This window comes from Salvia splendens, chromosome 3, assembly GCF_004379255.2.
Source record: "Salvia splendens isolate huo1 chromosome 3, SspV2, whole genome shotgun sequence".
NCBI classification, from domain to species: Eukaryota; Viridiplantae; Streptophyta; class Magnoliopsida; order Lamiales; family Lamiaceae; genus Salvia; species Salvia splendens.
In genome coordinates, this window is record NC_056034.1 from 22,846,722 (window position 1) to 22,861,380 (window position 14,659).

A 14,659-nucleotide genomic window follows, 5' to 3' on the forward strand; every position below is an offset into this window, starting at 1 on the left:
AGGTGGAAGATAAGAGAGGAGTCGAGAACAAGGTGGCAGACCATTTGAGCAGAATAATGCAAGATGGAAACAGTGACGAAGTGCATGATAAGTTTCCAGAGGAACATTTATGTGAGGTGATTTTTGCGCCCAGGAAAATTGATTGGGAAGAAGTGTACAAACTTACTGGTCAGAATGATACAGCAAAAGGAAAGGAGAAGGTAGGGCAGGAGGTGCATTCCTGACTGGGAGCAGCGGGATGTTCTAACCCACTGCCATTCGTTAGCATGCGGAGGACATTTCGGATCCAAGAAGACGGCAAGGAAGATTATGGATAGCGGCTTTTATTGGCCAACACTCAACAAAGATGCGTACGAGTTCTGCAGAAGTTGCGAGCGTTGCCAACTGACCGGTGGAATATCTGCCCGGGACGAAATGCCGCAGGTACCCATAATAGTTTGCGAGCTATTCGACATATGGGGAATGGATTTCATGGGGCCTTTTCCTTCGTCCTATGGCAATCTGTATATCCTAGTCGCGGTAGATTACATCTCCAATGGGTAGAAGCCAAGGCCACAAGTACGTGTGAAGCAAAGGAGGTGGCCAAGTTCTTAAAGAGTCATATCTTCAGCCGGTTCGGAGTTCCAAGGGCGATCATATCAGATCAAGGTACACACTTCTGTAATCGCACAATTGAAGCCTTAATGAAGAAATACGGTGTGCACCATAGACTTTCCAGCCCGTACCATCCGCAAGCCAATGGTCAAGCGGAGATCTCTAACCGTGAGATAAAGAAGATTTTGGAGAAGACTGTGAACACTTCGAGGAAAGACTGGAGTGTGAGGTTAGAGGATGCTCTCTGGGCGTATCGAACAGCCTACAAAACCCCCATAGGCATGTCCCCTTACCGGATCATTTTTGGGAAGATGTGCCATTTACCGGTTGGGATCGAGCATCGAGCATACTGGGCAGTACAGAAAGTGAATATGGATGCTACAGCCTGCGAAGAGGAAAGGAAGCTGCAGCTGCAGGAGCTTGAGGAACTTAGATTGGAGTCATTCGACTCAGCCATGTGGTACAAGGAGCGAACCAAACTGTGGCATGATCGAAATCTGAGAACTAAGGAGCTCCACGTTGGCCAGAAAGTACTACTCTTCCAGTCAAGATTGAAGCTTATGCCAGGGAAACTCAAGTCCAAATGGACAGGACCTTACATCATAACTGCACTCAGATCCAATGGAGCAGTAGAAATTTCAGGGAGTTTTCCTAACTCGGAACCTTTCATAGTAAATGGACATAGGTTGAAAATATTCAGGGAGAATAGCGAAGTGGGTGTAGTGGATGAAATTCCACTGCAAACACTTGCATCGGTTTCATACTGATCAGTAAGATAGGAATTTGGAATTCCACATGGCTAGTTCCATTTTGATAATTTTCTGCGTATACTGGCCAAGTAGGATTCCAAATTACCCAAGAAAGGTGTAAATATTGTAAATACGTAATTAGTCTTTGCATGTCAGATAATTTCTAAGAAAATCCAAAAATATTTTCGGGCCTTAAATTTAATTTGGAGTACACATTGACCAAGAGACTACCTATTTGGTGCTATTTCAATTCTAATTTAAGAGCCCATTTGAATTATTTCCCTTATTAGGCAAGTAATGGTAGGTTTCGAGAAAAGACGAAATTTTGAATTAAGACTTATGCAGCTTTTGCAGGGTGGCAGCGGCAGGAGTGGCGTGGAGCAGAGAGAGTAGACGCGATAGCCAATCAGGGGCCAGCATTCCTAACCGCCTTCCGTCCAAGCGTCGCGACCGGCAACTCCCTATAGCCGGTTGTAACCACCTGCAACTGCTATCTCTCGCCTAAATTAAACGACCGTCCCAAACTTTATCCCTCACAAACCCTCATTTTCAAATTCCCTTTTTTTTCAAGAGATATTATCCCATACTCTCTCAAGAAAGCGTAAATCACAAACCCTCATTTTCTTCCATTTTCTCCCAGATATCAAGACCAAATTCCACTCTTTACAAGCCCTAATTTTCAGCCATGGGGAAGAAAGCATTTGCTACCAAAATCAAACCGCCCTCAAAGAAAACCAGTGAGGAAGGAAACCTTGAAATACCACCACCACTAAACCCACAACGTCCCGCGCCAACACAACAAGCCCCGCCGATGGTCTCTCTGGATGCAATGGCGGAGTTTTCTCCGATTGCAGGATCCGAATAGGAATTGGGCAGCGGAGTTAGAGTATTTTAACCAAGGGAGTGGAGCCGGAGCAACTCATGCGGCAACCATGCCAGTAACCACTACGCAACCCTTGACCCCTATTTCATCTACATTGCCGATTCCGTCGATGATTCCCCAAGAAAGCAACCCCCCAACTGAAGCCGAAATGACAGAGACGGAAGGAATTTTTCCGACGACCCAGGAAGCCGAACTTGAGGATCTCGAGGCCATTGCGGCTTATTATGCCTCTGATGAAGAAGAAAGAGCGGAAAGGCTGAGAAGGGAGCAACAAGACCAGGAAGGGGGAGAAGGAATTGAGGAGACGCCAGAAGTGGAAGCGGTTCGCCAAGAAGTAATTAGGGAGGAGATCGACCTGAATAAGTCGGCCCAAAAGCGCGGCCTCATGACGGAAACGGAGTTTGAATCAATAGTGGAAGAGGTGAATCGCAGGGAAGATACTGCTCTAATGGCTGAGGGTCTAGACCTCGCATTGAAGGCAGTAGGAGAGGATGAACAAGCTTTTACAGAACCCATACCGAAGGATAAGGCATCCCAGTCAGTAGGGGAAGAGGAGAGGGAAGAACAGAGTGAAGAGAAAGGGCCAGAGCCAGTTGATACCCAAGTGGAAGCAGGGGATGATCGAATACAAGTAGATGAGGAGAGACCAACCGTAGACACTCAAGTACCGGAAGCTGTGGCGCCTCCCGTCTTAAAACCCCACCCAGTGAAGCGGCAATTGGTTCTGAAGGTGCGGGTATCTCAGCGATGCCTGGGTAAAAGAGCAGCCAGCAAGGCCAAGACAAGCACGGCTGAGAACCCAGTAGAGATCGAGAGCGAGGAAGAACAAGCCACTCCAACGAAGGCAGGGGGTGAACCTGCACAGCCTACTGCTCAGGAGGAAGAAGCACAATATCAGCGAGCCAGAAAGAGGAAAGGGAAGGCTCCAATCCAGAAGAAAGCAGTAACAAAGAGGTCCAGGGCAGCAAACACAGGAATTGTGATTACCGAAGCTTCTCAGAGGATCCCATCGAGCCGGCAAGAGCAGAGTGATAGTGAGTATGAGATTAGTGAGGAGTCTGCATCGGATAGTGATGAGTCCGTGGAAGAGGAGGAATATGGGGAACAGTCGCTCCCAGGTGATCACCGAGAGCTTGTCCACCCACCAGTGGAGAGGCTCCGATATAGAAGATGGACCATGGATTTCACAAATGAGATCACCGAGGAGATGAAACTCTTCGAGAAGCAGAAACTGAAGGATACCTTCGAGAGTCTGGACGATGGCAGCAAGGAAATTAAGTGCGGCAAGGTAATACACTACCCTTCTCTGGATGAACTAGGTGTTCGTGACCAATTCCTTGCTTATATAAATGCTTTGGGTTTTGAGTGGCTACTGCAAAATGGGGATCCACGTATCAGTGTGAGATTAGCGAAGGAGTTCTTCACTACCTTTCGGTTTAAGGTGACAACGGACCTGGATGAAGTGTCTATTAGTTTTAGATTGTTTGCGGCAGAGTTTAGTATGAACTTGATAGAGTGGACATGTCGGATGGGCATGTGTACATTGGAAGAAGCGATCAGTTCTGAGTGGAGAGACAGGGAGAGGGGTATCCCTCGTAGGCACGTGGATTTTGATCAACAGGAGGCCTGGGCTGAACTTACTCACCCCGGCGCTGGAGAATTCGCGTCCACTGTTTCCCGTTCCATCCATTTCAATGATCCAGTTCTGCGACTAATACAGCTCCACCTTGATGCCAACCTGCTGGGCCAATCTAACTCAGCCGTCCGCACTTCAATGACGGAGGTGTATCTCCTTTGGTGCGCAAGACAGGGACGCAAGCTGCATCTTGGATTTTGGACGGCATATCAGTGCCACTTGATCGCTACGCACCCTGCCAGAAACCTCACTCTTTGCCATATTTTGGGAGCTTTCGTAGGCAACAACCTCATTATCACTGAGGCTGAAGACTTGTCTCCGCTGCCCATGGTGCGGCCACCGGGATTATTCGACATACCTTACTTCGTTAGGACAAATGCGGTCTACATGAGGGTGGGACGACCGCAATTTTATGCAATGGGTGAGGAAGCCACGGCAGGAGGAAGAGTCGCGTTATTGGAAAGGACGGTTACTGAATTGGCGGAGGAGAACAGCCAGATGAGGGCAGAAATGATCCGATTGGCATCAGTAGTGGAACGGGTGTTGAAGGAATCTGCGGAGCAGAGGATACTGACCCAGAGGCAAGCGTCTATGGAAGTGATCGTGACTAATTTAGGATAGGAGAACCACAAGATACAGACGGAGATTAATAGGATGTTGTCCATGATCGACAATATCCTAGAGGAGGTGAGCCATCAGAGGGCGGCTGAAGCTATGAGAGTAAGGGGCAGTGTAACCCAGGATACCGGACCAAGCGGCCATGCTGGCCAGGATGTTGAACCACAAGTCCCAGAGACCGTAGTGAAGGAGCAAGAGGAAGAGAAAGCCGAGGTGCCGGCAACTGCCGAGGAGCCGGCAAAGGATGATGAGAACCAAGCTGGAATGGAGACAGACCAACCGGAGGACCAACCGATAGAACGACCTGCACCACCTGCCCCACGAAGGAGCAGGAGACTCCGATAGACCCCCCCCTACTGACCAAGTTAGTTTTTCTTTTTAAGTTTCAGTTTTTCTTTTAACTTTTCGTATTGTTGTTATGAGTTGGTTTTTGTTTAGGTAGTATAATTTGTGTTTGTGCGCAAACCCCACTTCATAACACTTAGCCTATTCCATAGTCTAAGTGTGAGAAGTTAAGGGTTTGTTTCTTTGGAGCATGCTTTCTTTGTTTTGATGTCGCATGCATGTTAGCTCACACTTAGCCCATTGCATGGTCTAAGTGTGAGGAGTTTGTATATATGTGTTTGTGGTTATGTTTTGTTGATCTCTGTATAGGTGATAAAACCTCTCTCACTTAGCCTATTCCATAGTCTAAGTGTGAGAAGTTTTTGTTTTAGTTTTGCTGTTTGTTGTCTGTGTGCCATCGTACTGGCCATTACCTTTTCCACTTCACAGCCTTATCTGAGGGCAGACACTTGTGAAGTGAGAGGGGGGACGCAATGGCCAGTAGGATGTATGTATATATGTGTAGTCTTTGTGTTTGTGCTTTTGTTTTGTTTTGTTAGGTCTAGTTTTATGTTGTGTGTGATTGGGCTTAAAACTCAACCGTCTTGAGCTGAAGGTGAGGGGAATTGAGGGAGATAGGACATGCTGGAAAACCTAAACCATCCCCGTTAGTACCTCCTAGTCAGGATAGATGAGGTGAGTATGAGAGAAAAGCCCATACTTAGAGCCAAACACGAAAGCCCTCTAAAAATGTGAGTTATAAGCCTTAAAGTGGAACCACTTTCCACATATATTGGAAAGAAAAGAGAGGCTGCCACAATTCGCCTAGGGTGAAGTGATCACGGGTAGCAAATACTGAAGGCAGTAGGAACCCCCCCCCCATTTAAAAAAAAAAAAAAAAAAAAACCGCCTTTAGAACCCTTTCTTCTTAACCTTTTATATACCCAGATAAACACCCCAGCCGACTGGGACTGTGTAAGGCATGAAACAAATGGAGCTTACTGGCCAGGAAGAAGTGCGGAAAAGCAGAAACCAGCTGGGCGAAAAAGTTAGAAGAAAATCGACCAGGGAGTCATTCCCAGTCCAAAAAAGAGAAGAAGGAATAAGGGTGGCGAAGCCACGAAGGAACGAAAAAAAAAAAAAAAAAGAGGGAACCGAGAAAATGAAGAAAATGGTCAGAAAGATTTGACCACAAAAAAAGAGATGAATGAAGGAATAAGGGTGGCGAAGCCACAAGATGCTACTGACCAGTGGAGACCAAAGCCAGAAGCGTCAACTAAAGAAAGCAACTGATCAGAAGCCTAATATACACAGTCTCCCCCCCGCATAAATAAAAATAGAAATTTTGAACCTTAGAGCCTTAGGAACATCCACCGAAAACATTACAAGCCAACAACCCCGTTACAAGCCTATAAGTCCTTCAGTAGCCGCTCGTGGAATCTAAGTCCGAAGCAATTGTGGTGAGCATAATGAGAGAATGCAGTCCTAACATTCCTGGTGAGGTATGAGTGACTGAGCGAACCTAGTGTTGGGCCGAGAGTGTGGGCGATCTTGACAAACAGATATACTGACTGGAAGAGAAAAGGGGGGTGGCAGAAGTTCAAGGCTGTCTAAGGCCGGATTGCACCTGATCCAGAGGGGAGGGATGGTTGAAAATATAGCCCGATCTATGTGTTTTCAGTCTTTTATGATGTTTCTCTGTGTTTGTTTGTGTTTTTCTTTGCGTCATAGTTTAGAGTCTAAGTTAGGTAGAGTCGGTCAGGGGAGTAACCAGGCTAGAATTCGACTTATTCTTTTCTTTGTTTGTTCTTCACGCTTGAGGACAAGCATGTGGTAAGTGTGAGCAGTTTGATAAGTCGTATTCTAGGCCTTGGTTACGGGTCAGTATGATGTGCTTAATTGATTATATTTGCAAAACAGTTGTTTAAAGTGTGCAGGTTAAGCATTCTAGCCAGTAGGGAAGTTTCGGAATGTTCAGGTGAAGGAGGCGCCAGCATGATCTCATACTGATCAGTATTCGTGCTAAAACGGCTTGAGATGGAGAAGACGGATAGCTGGGACGGATTACCCACAATTAAGGGCAAAGAAGTCAAATTGCAACGAGGATTTACCCTAAAATCAAGGGTAGCCTCCCTATAAAAGGAAGCCAAATTGGAGAGAGAGATAGAGACACATTCACTCATTCACCACCATCTTTAGGTAGAAAGTTTTCTCGGTAGTTTCAGTCTTTCAGCCGTGTCCCGCTTCTTGCCTCGCCGTAGCCATGATCACTTGACGTTCAGATGTTCCCAGAATTCCAGTCATCGTCCATTCCAGCCAGCAAGATCGTAGTTTAGAGTCTCATCGCCCGGAGTGGCAAAACACTTTTACATTGCTTTCGTAGTTTTAAATTTCTCGCTTTCCTTACGTTGGATCTTGTTTGCCTTTGGATATTTTCTGCTTTTGAAGCACTTTGTTGAAGATCCGAACGTGTTTATGCTATGAAGTTGATTTCCGTTTCGTTTATTGTGGTGTTTCTTTATTCCCTTGCCTAGTTAGCTTAGATCTAAAGTTTCTCGGTGTTTAAAGTGCTGAATCTCTCAATTCCGTTTACGTAACAATTTCTTTAGGATAGATAAACAAGTACTGTTTGATCGGAAAGTAGATCGTTGCATGCAAAGCTTAGTTTTAATTTCTGAATCGTTCTTTCATGTTGACCAGTATGCAGAAGTCCAGTTTCAGTGTTTGATTTCAGATTTGATTTCTTAGTTTTGGATCTGTGTTTGTGAGTTGTTAATCTGAGTTTTCCGTGTTTGAATCTGGAATTGTTATCTGAATTTTGGAAGTGTTTGTTGAAGAAGATGATGTCTATTTCAATTGGAGGGGACCACTTACTTTTCGAGATGCTTTTGCTTTTGTCCTTCACTTTTAGTTAAGCCCTGTCAGCCTAGTCATCAAACTTCCACTACACTCTGAATATTCTGTTTAGCCCAAAATAGAAACACGTACCTTCCAAATATTTTCTGTTACAAAATTGTCTCCCCATTCCACGTACACAGTTACATTCCAAATGTTTTCCTTACCGTCTGACCAGTAGAACACCTCCTTTAAGTTCCAGCCTAGGTAGAAACTCAACCCAAGCGTGGTAGCTAACCAAATCTTCCAATTGTCACCGCGGTAGTTTAAGAACGCACCATCTCTGTAGGATTCGACCCTTACAACCACTATACTGATCAGTAGAAGTGGGTTGAGGAATCTTTGAAACCAAGGTCTAGGTTAGTTAGGATCTCTATCCTGATCAGTAGGATATATCCTTGCTTGAACGACACCTACGCACCTAGGTCCTTTCAATGATCTTTAATTGAAGTGAAATGAAGATGATGGTTATATGTATAGGTATTGGTGGCATAACTAGTAAGGTCATCCACAATAGGAATAGCCCAGCAATAGCCCAGCCATAGCCCAGCCATTGCCACATCAGCAGCACTAAAAATCCTCCTACCACATTATCAAAACAAGCAAATAGCCCAGCAATAGCTCAGTCATAGCCTAGCCACTAATATCCACATCACTATTAACAAATATATACAAAATGAAATAATTAACAATCACACAATATGCGAAATTTAATTTACGAGACATATACGGGAAAAGTTTAATAATACTATTAAAATTTTAAAAAGTACAATAATTTAAAAAGTACATTAATTAAAAAAAATACAATAATAAAAAAAATACATAAATTTTTAAAAAAATACAATAATAAAAAGGAGTGACAATTCACTCCTCGTCTCCGTCGTCGCCGCCTCCGTCGCCGTCGCCACCGTCGCCACCATCGCCGTCGCCACCATCGCCGCCGCCACCACCGCCGCCGCTGCCGCCGTCCTCCCTCCGTATCGCCTCCAACTCATCCTGCAGGCTCATGAGCAAGGTTTGAAGCACGCTCTTCTCCACGGGATCCGTCGCCACCCGCCATTCGGCCATCATCTTGATCAACTGAGCGCGCGTTTGGGCGCGAGCGAAGAATTTGAGTTCCCGGGTGGAGTGGCCAAGGGGGGATGCCGACTGGACCTCTTGGGAAGCCCCGGCGTTCCCCCTCGCCGCCTGCTGAGCGCGCTTGCGCCCAATCGGTCGAGGTCGGCCACCGACCGACCGCGGCGTGGGGAACTCCTGCGTCGTCTCGGGGAGGTCGTGGGAACCACCGCTGCTGCCGCTGTAATCGCCGGTGTAGTTCAGTCGTTGCTTCTTCGGCCAGCCAGCGTCCACACCTACTCGAAACTTCTCGGACTCGCTCAGTACAATATAGCAGTTCCAGTAGGTGAAGTCCTTGTATAGCCCCTTCACTAGGAAGGCTTTCTCCGCTATTCTCCTGCAGTCATCCTCCGTTTGGCCACTGCTCATCATGCGGAGTGCGTTGGTGTACAAACCCGAAAATCGGGAGACCGCCGCCCTGATTCGGTTCCAGCCCTTCCGGCAATCCTCCCCGTTGCGGGTCCTCCCCTCCGGGCAAAATCTCTTGTAGGCTGCTGCTATCTTGCCCCACATGTTGACGATCCTCTGCTCGTTCGAAACGAGAGGATCGTCGCAAACACTCACCCACGCCTTGCTGAGGGCGACGTTCTCGTCGTCCGTCCACCTCCTCCGTACCTCCTCCTCACCCGGCTGCGACGACTCGCCGACCTTCTTCTTGCCCTTCTTCTTTGGGGCGCCACGCCCCGGCCCTGCCCCCCCCTTGACCTACAGTCACCGGAGCTCCGAGAGTATCAAACCCCAAGTCATCTAAGGAGAAACTATCAAACCCCAAGGGCGTTTGGGTCGATGTGTGCGAAGACCCAGTCGAAAAATCAAAACCGGGGCGATAGACATCCCCCGCCGTCGCTGGGGACCCCCCAGGAGTCCACTATGTAGCCGGTACGACCCCCGGAGTCCACTGTGTCGCCGGTGGCCCCCCGGGCATCATCTGCATCCCCGGTGCCCATCCCGTTGGGGTCGGAATACTTGGTGCCCAGCTCGGTATCGGCGGAAACCCCCCCGGCGGACTCCCCCCCGTTGGTGCCCCGGGCATCATCTGCTGCCACGGGTACATGTTGTAGTACCTGGGCACCTGTCCCCATCCACTTACCACAGGGATCGCCGGAGTTTGTGACCCGCTACTTCCGGAACTAGGCTCGTTGTTGAGATCCATTTACCGTTGTTGATCTTGAACAGAAATTAAGATAGAGAGAATACTCGTTAAAACAAGTGGTGCGAATGAAAATGACGAAGAAAGCGCGTATATATAGTGTTTCGAAAAAAAAAATTTATTTTTTCGCGCTAGGCGGTGCGCTGGGCGATGCGGGCGCTGCAATAGCGCCGAACGGACCGCCCAGCGCTGCGCGGTTTCTCTCTCCAATCGCCCGCTGGGCGGCTGCAATAGATCGCCCAGCGAACCGCCCAGCGCCGGCGCTCGGCTGGGCGGTCGCTGGGCGCCTATTGTGGATGGCCTAAGGCGGTGGATGCCACCTCACTCATTGCTGTATATATATCGTCTTTTTAACCAATCAAACTTTGCCATTTGTGCATTTGTCGCGATTATCTTCATCAGATCTTAAGAGTTAAGTCTCACTGTTGCATGAAAACATGGGCCTTTCCTCCTTTCAGTTTTAGTAGATTTGTAAATTGTGCCGTTGTGAAACTATAGGGCCCACATAAGCTTGCCCAAATAACGCCTCCGGATTTGGATTGGATTTTAGTGCTGTTATTCATTTTTTTAATAAAGTCCAAAACTAATCCCGAACGTATACTCATTTTATAATTTTAATCATAAATATTGTCTTTTGAATTTTTAGATTCCAAACATTTCAACTCTGGATCTTAATTGGTCCAAAGTTAACTGTTCCGTCAAATTAACCTCGGCGAAAATGTGGACCCCGCTAAGACTATCTTCAAGAATACACTAAAAATCCAAAATGGATATTACTCCAAAACCAATCTCATTTTTTGTTTTTGGAAAAAAAATACTTATATTTAGGTTACATTAAATTCAAACCTAATTTTTTTTCAAATTTTGTGAGTTAAAAAGATATATAGAGAATATTCTTTGAAGCTTGATTTAAAATAAAATCATATTTGACATGTTTACGAGTTTGAGTATAATATAAATGGTTGAAGAGGTTGTAAAACGAAAATTTTAGGCGCAATTGTGAAATAACTTAAATCCCCTCTGCCATACAAAGTGGGGAAAGCTGCAAACGAAGGAGGGCGTTCATCGTGTTCGAGAAATCGACGAGGGGCTTCCACTTCTGATCGGTATGCTTTGTATTTTTCTTATGCCCTAGAATCGATTGAATTTGCTGTGTGTCTACTGGTTTGTTTATTGCAATTTGGGTTTTTGTTGTGCACAAGTAGTGTTAGGATATGTCTACTGTAATTGGTTTTAGTTATGCTTCCTGCAAGTTAAATTGTATTCTTCATTTAAAGTTTCCTTTTGGAATTTTATCCTTTCCCAACAGCTGTTAATGAGGCGGGGTCAAGGAAGTTTCGCAAAATTGATTCCTGGGGCATTACCACAAAATGATACAACCACCCATTTGGTCAATAGACCCCCATGCATGCTATGCTTTTGGTTATAAGGATTAAACAAAAATCATTCTGCTTCTGCTTCTGCTTCTTTGGTGTTGTCCCCTTAGCCTTCTCCCGTCGCTCCCTCTTCACTCCCTTTGCTTTGTTAGCGAGTGGCACACTCCCAACCTACAACAACGGATGAGAAAACAATCACAAATTCCCACCTCAACATAAACACGATCTAGCCCAGCCAGGTTCTAGCGAAACAGCAGAAGACATACTTCTCCGCGGAATAGATCAAGCAAGACTTCCTTAACACTCTCAAAAGCTTCTCCGATGAAAGCAAACAAGGGCTTTGACCAACTTCTTATCATACGAAAAACACCCTATGCTTCTCAAATTCTCAATTCCCACCTCTACAAGATCATATATGTCGTGGTCATAGAAACGTCCAATTACTAGATTGTTTGGTCGCTTCTTCGTGTGTGAAGCAAACTGCAGAACAGAAAAGCAGCATGATTAAATTAAACTAAACTAAACTAAACTATTATCCAAAACAAAAGTAAAAAACCATCAATAAAAAATATGGATATTGGTACCTAAAACCATGAACTTTGGCCAAAATTTTGTACTTTCCATGAACTTTAAAATTAGTCTAAAATATCAAAAACTTTACATTTTTTAGTTATTTCTCAAATCAGCAAAAATCTTATTATTAGTTGAACCGTGAAATGTTTATGATATTTTAGATTAATTTTTAAGCTACCTGGAAATTTTAGACGGAAACCGCATAGATTTAGTAGTGCAAGTAGGATAATAAAATATGCCTAAAATACATAAAGGAATAAAATTACAAACAAAATTTACTCGGTGTTGTACAACAATTTTTGCATCACTACTGTCACTTTTAACATCACAATTGGAAGCACATCATACGATTTATAGAAATTTACAACAAAAAGAAGACAATTTTGAAATTGAAAATGCAAAAGTAGCTTAGAACATAACACAAACAAACTGCAATCAGTCTTGAGCGAGAAAAACTCGAGAGAAGTTTCACCGCCGCTCTCAAAAGGCCTAATTTTATCATTTCTTCTAGAATACTTGATAGAATTATCCTTCTTCAGATGATGAATTTCGGTTAATACTGAATTCAAAAACACTGCCGTTTTAGTCCCGAGAAGTATAAGCGTCTTCTTCCGAGTTTCCACCTGCAACGATCCAATTTTGATTCATCAAACAATAGTTAAAATCGCATAAAAAAAGTGAAGCTTAATGTGAAGGAATTCAAATACAGACGAGCTTCGGGGCGCTCTCGCTTGATTCTGCCACTTCAACATCGCTCCAACACAACAAATTCTTAGAGTGTGATTTTGTTGTTACAGTTTGAACCCCAGAAAGTGAGAGTATGGGACCGATTAGGGTTTAAGAGTCGGATTTGATATTGGGCCTTTTTTAGGCTTTCCATGTCAAAATTGGCTCTTCGGCCTCATCATTTGGGCCGCTACGAAATGAATTATATATACCGACGCCCAAGGTGATGGATAGCCGATAGAGTATCAATCAATATGATAAATTAGTTCACAAAATAAAATAAGTCTAATGTCATTGGACGATTAGATGCTACTACTAGCTCACTTATTTCTCTATTTTCCTTTTCGTATTTACCACATTTACGTTTTATTACTTTTTGGCAATACAACATACACATTAATTCATTCTACTCATAATTTATTATTAAAAAATTATTATTAAAAAATTAAATCCACGTATCACTAACATTTTCTATTCACTTAATTTAAATTTCATAAAACCCAAGCCGTATCAACTAATAGCGGATGGAGGGAATCTAAGACTACAAACAACAAGCAGGGGAGTATAAACTCGCTGGTATGACGGACAGAGATGGGTCGCACGGGGTCCGACGCCACCACCTTCCGAAGAACACCGAGAATTTATACTATAATCGAGCGTTTGAGATTTTGTCAACCCCAATGTTGACCCTGCCTCCGCCCTAAACTTATACTCTGTCCGAAATTGTGAATTGGAAGTAACTTTTCATAAAAATTGGAATAAACTTTTCAGAAAAATTGGAATAGTTCACTACATGTTTATTATAAGTGCATAAAATATTTATTACAAGTACATACAATATTCATGATATGTAGTTATACAATAAGAATTGGTTATTAAATGAATACGTCCCTGTTGAAATATACTTGCTTTTTTTATGGTTAAATCTACGTAAATTTAAAGGCCGCACCACGCAGGACTCGAATCTGAGACCTTTAGCCTCAGATATTATTAATATTTCTACTGTCTGGTCAACTCACACACATAGCTGAAATATACTTACTTATTTGTGAAATAGCTGGCACTTGGCAACATGCATATTATTAGCATCTATCATAAAATATTACCAATTCATTCACGAAAAATAGTCACATTTTCTATTTCGTCCTATTATTTATATTTTCTCTTTATCTCTCATACTTTACTCACAATTTTTTTATTTATTCACAATATACCAATTTTGTATTAAAACTCGTGCCATATACTTATGTGACTATTTTTTATGGAAGTAAGAAAGAAGTAGTACTCTCTTCGTCTCATAGAAATAGGTCATTTAGAATTGACACAAGTTTTAATGCATAATTGGTAGAGAAGAAAGGTAATTGAAATTGTGTAGTGATTGGTGGGGCATAAATAATAAAGTAAAAGGAAAAAAAGAAAAAAATGACATAAATGGATATAAAGTATTTTTCATATGACGAACGATAAAGGAAATATGATCTATTCTCACAGAGGGAGTATATGAAATCTTTGCCGGTCATTTACATGTTAGTCTGACTACGTTAGTTTATAGGTAGCGTATGATCCATATTTCACAATTTAACGTTTAAAATAATAAAATTGTCAGTAAAGTTTGACAGATAAATAGGATTAACTAGTTTCTCACCCTTCGATATCAAAATGAAAATTCATTTAGTACTTTCTTCGTCCTAAAGAATAGAAATATTTGAAATAACATAAGTTTTAATACAATTGATAAAGTAAGAGAAAGATAAAAAAAGTGATTGGATTATTATTAGAGCATCCACAATGGCGGCGAGCGGACCGGCTAGCCGATCTCCGGTGCTCGCCGGTTCGCTCGCCGAACCATTGTAACCGGCGAGCACCATTTGGGCAAAAAAATCGGCGAGCGCACGCCGATTCGCGAGCGCTGGCGATGCGCTCGCCGGTCCGCTCGCCGCCATTGCAGGCTCCGGACCGGCGAGCGATAGGCGAGCGAATTTTTTTTATTTTAAATTAATGTATTTTTTTAATGTACTT

At 43.8% G+C, this 14,659-nt stretch overlaps 1 pseudogene; it reads right to left on the bottom strand.

Moving 5' to 3' along the window:
- Positions 1-4,149: 4,149 nt before the first annotated feature.
- LOC121796754 lies at positions 4,150-12,733 on the bottom strand (annotated as a pseudogene).
- Positions 12,734-14,659: the final 1,926 nt, after the last annotated feature.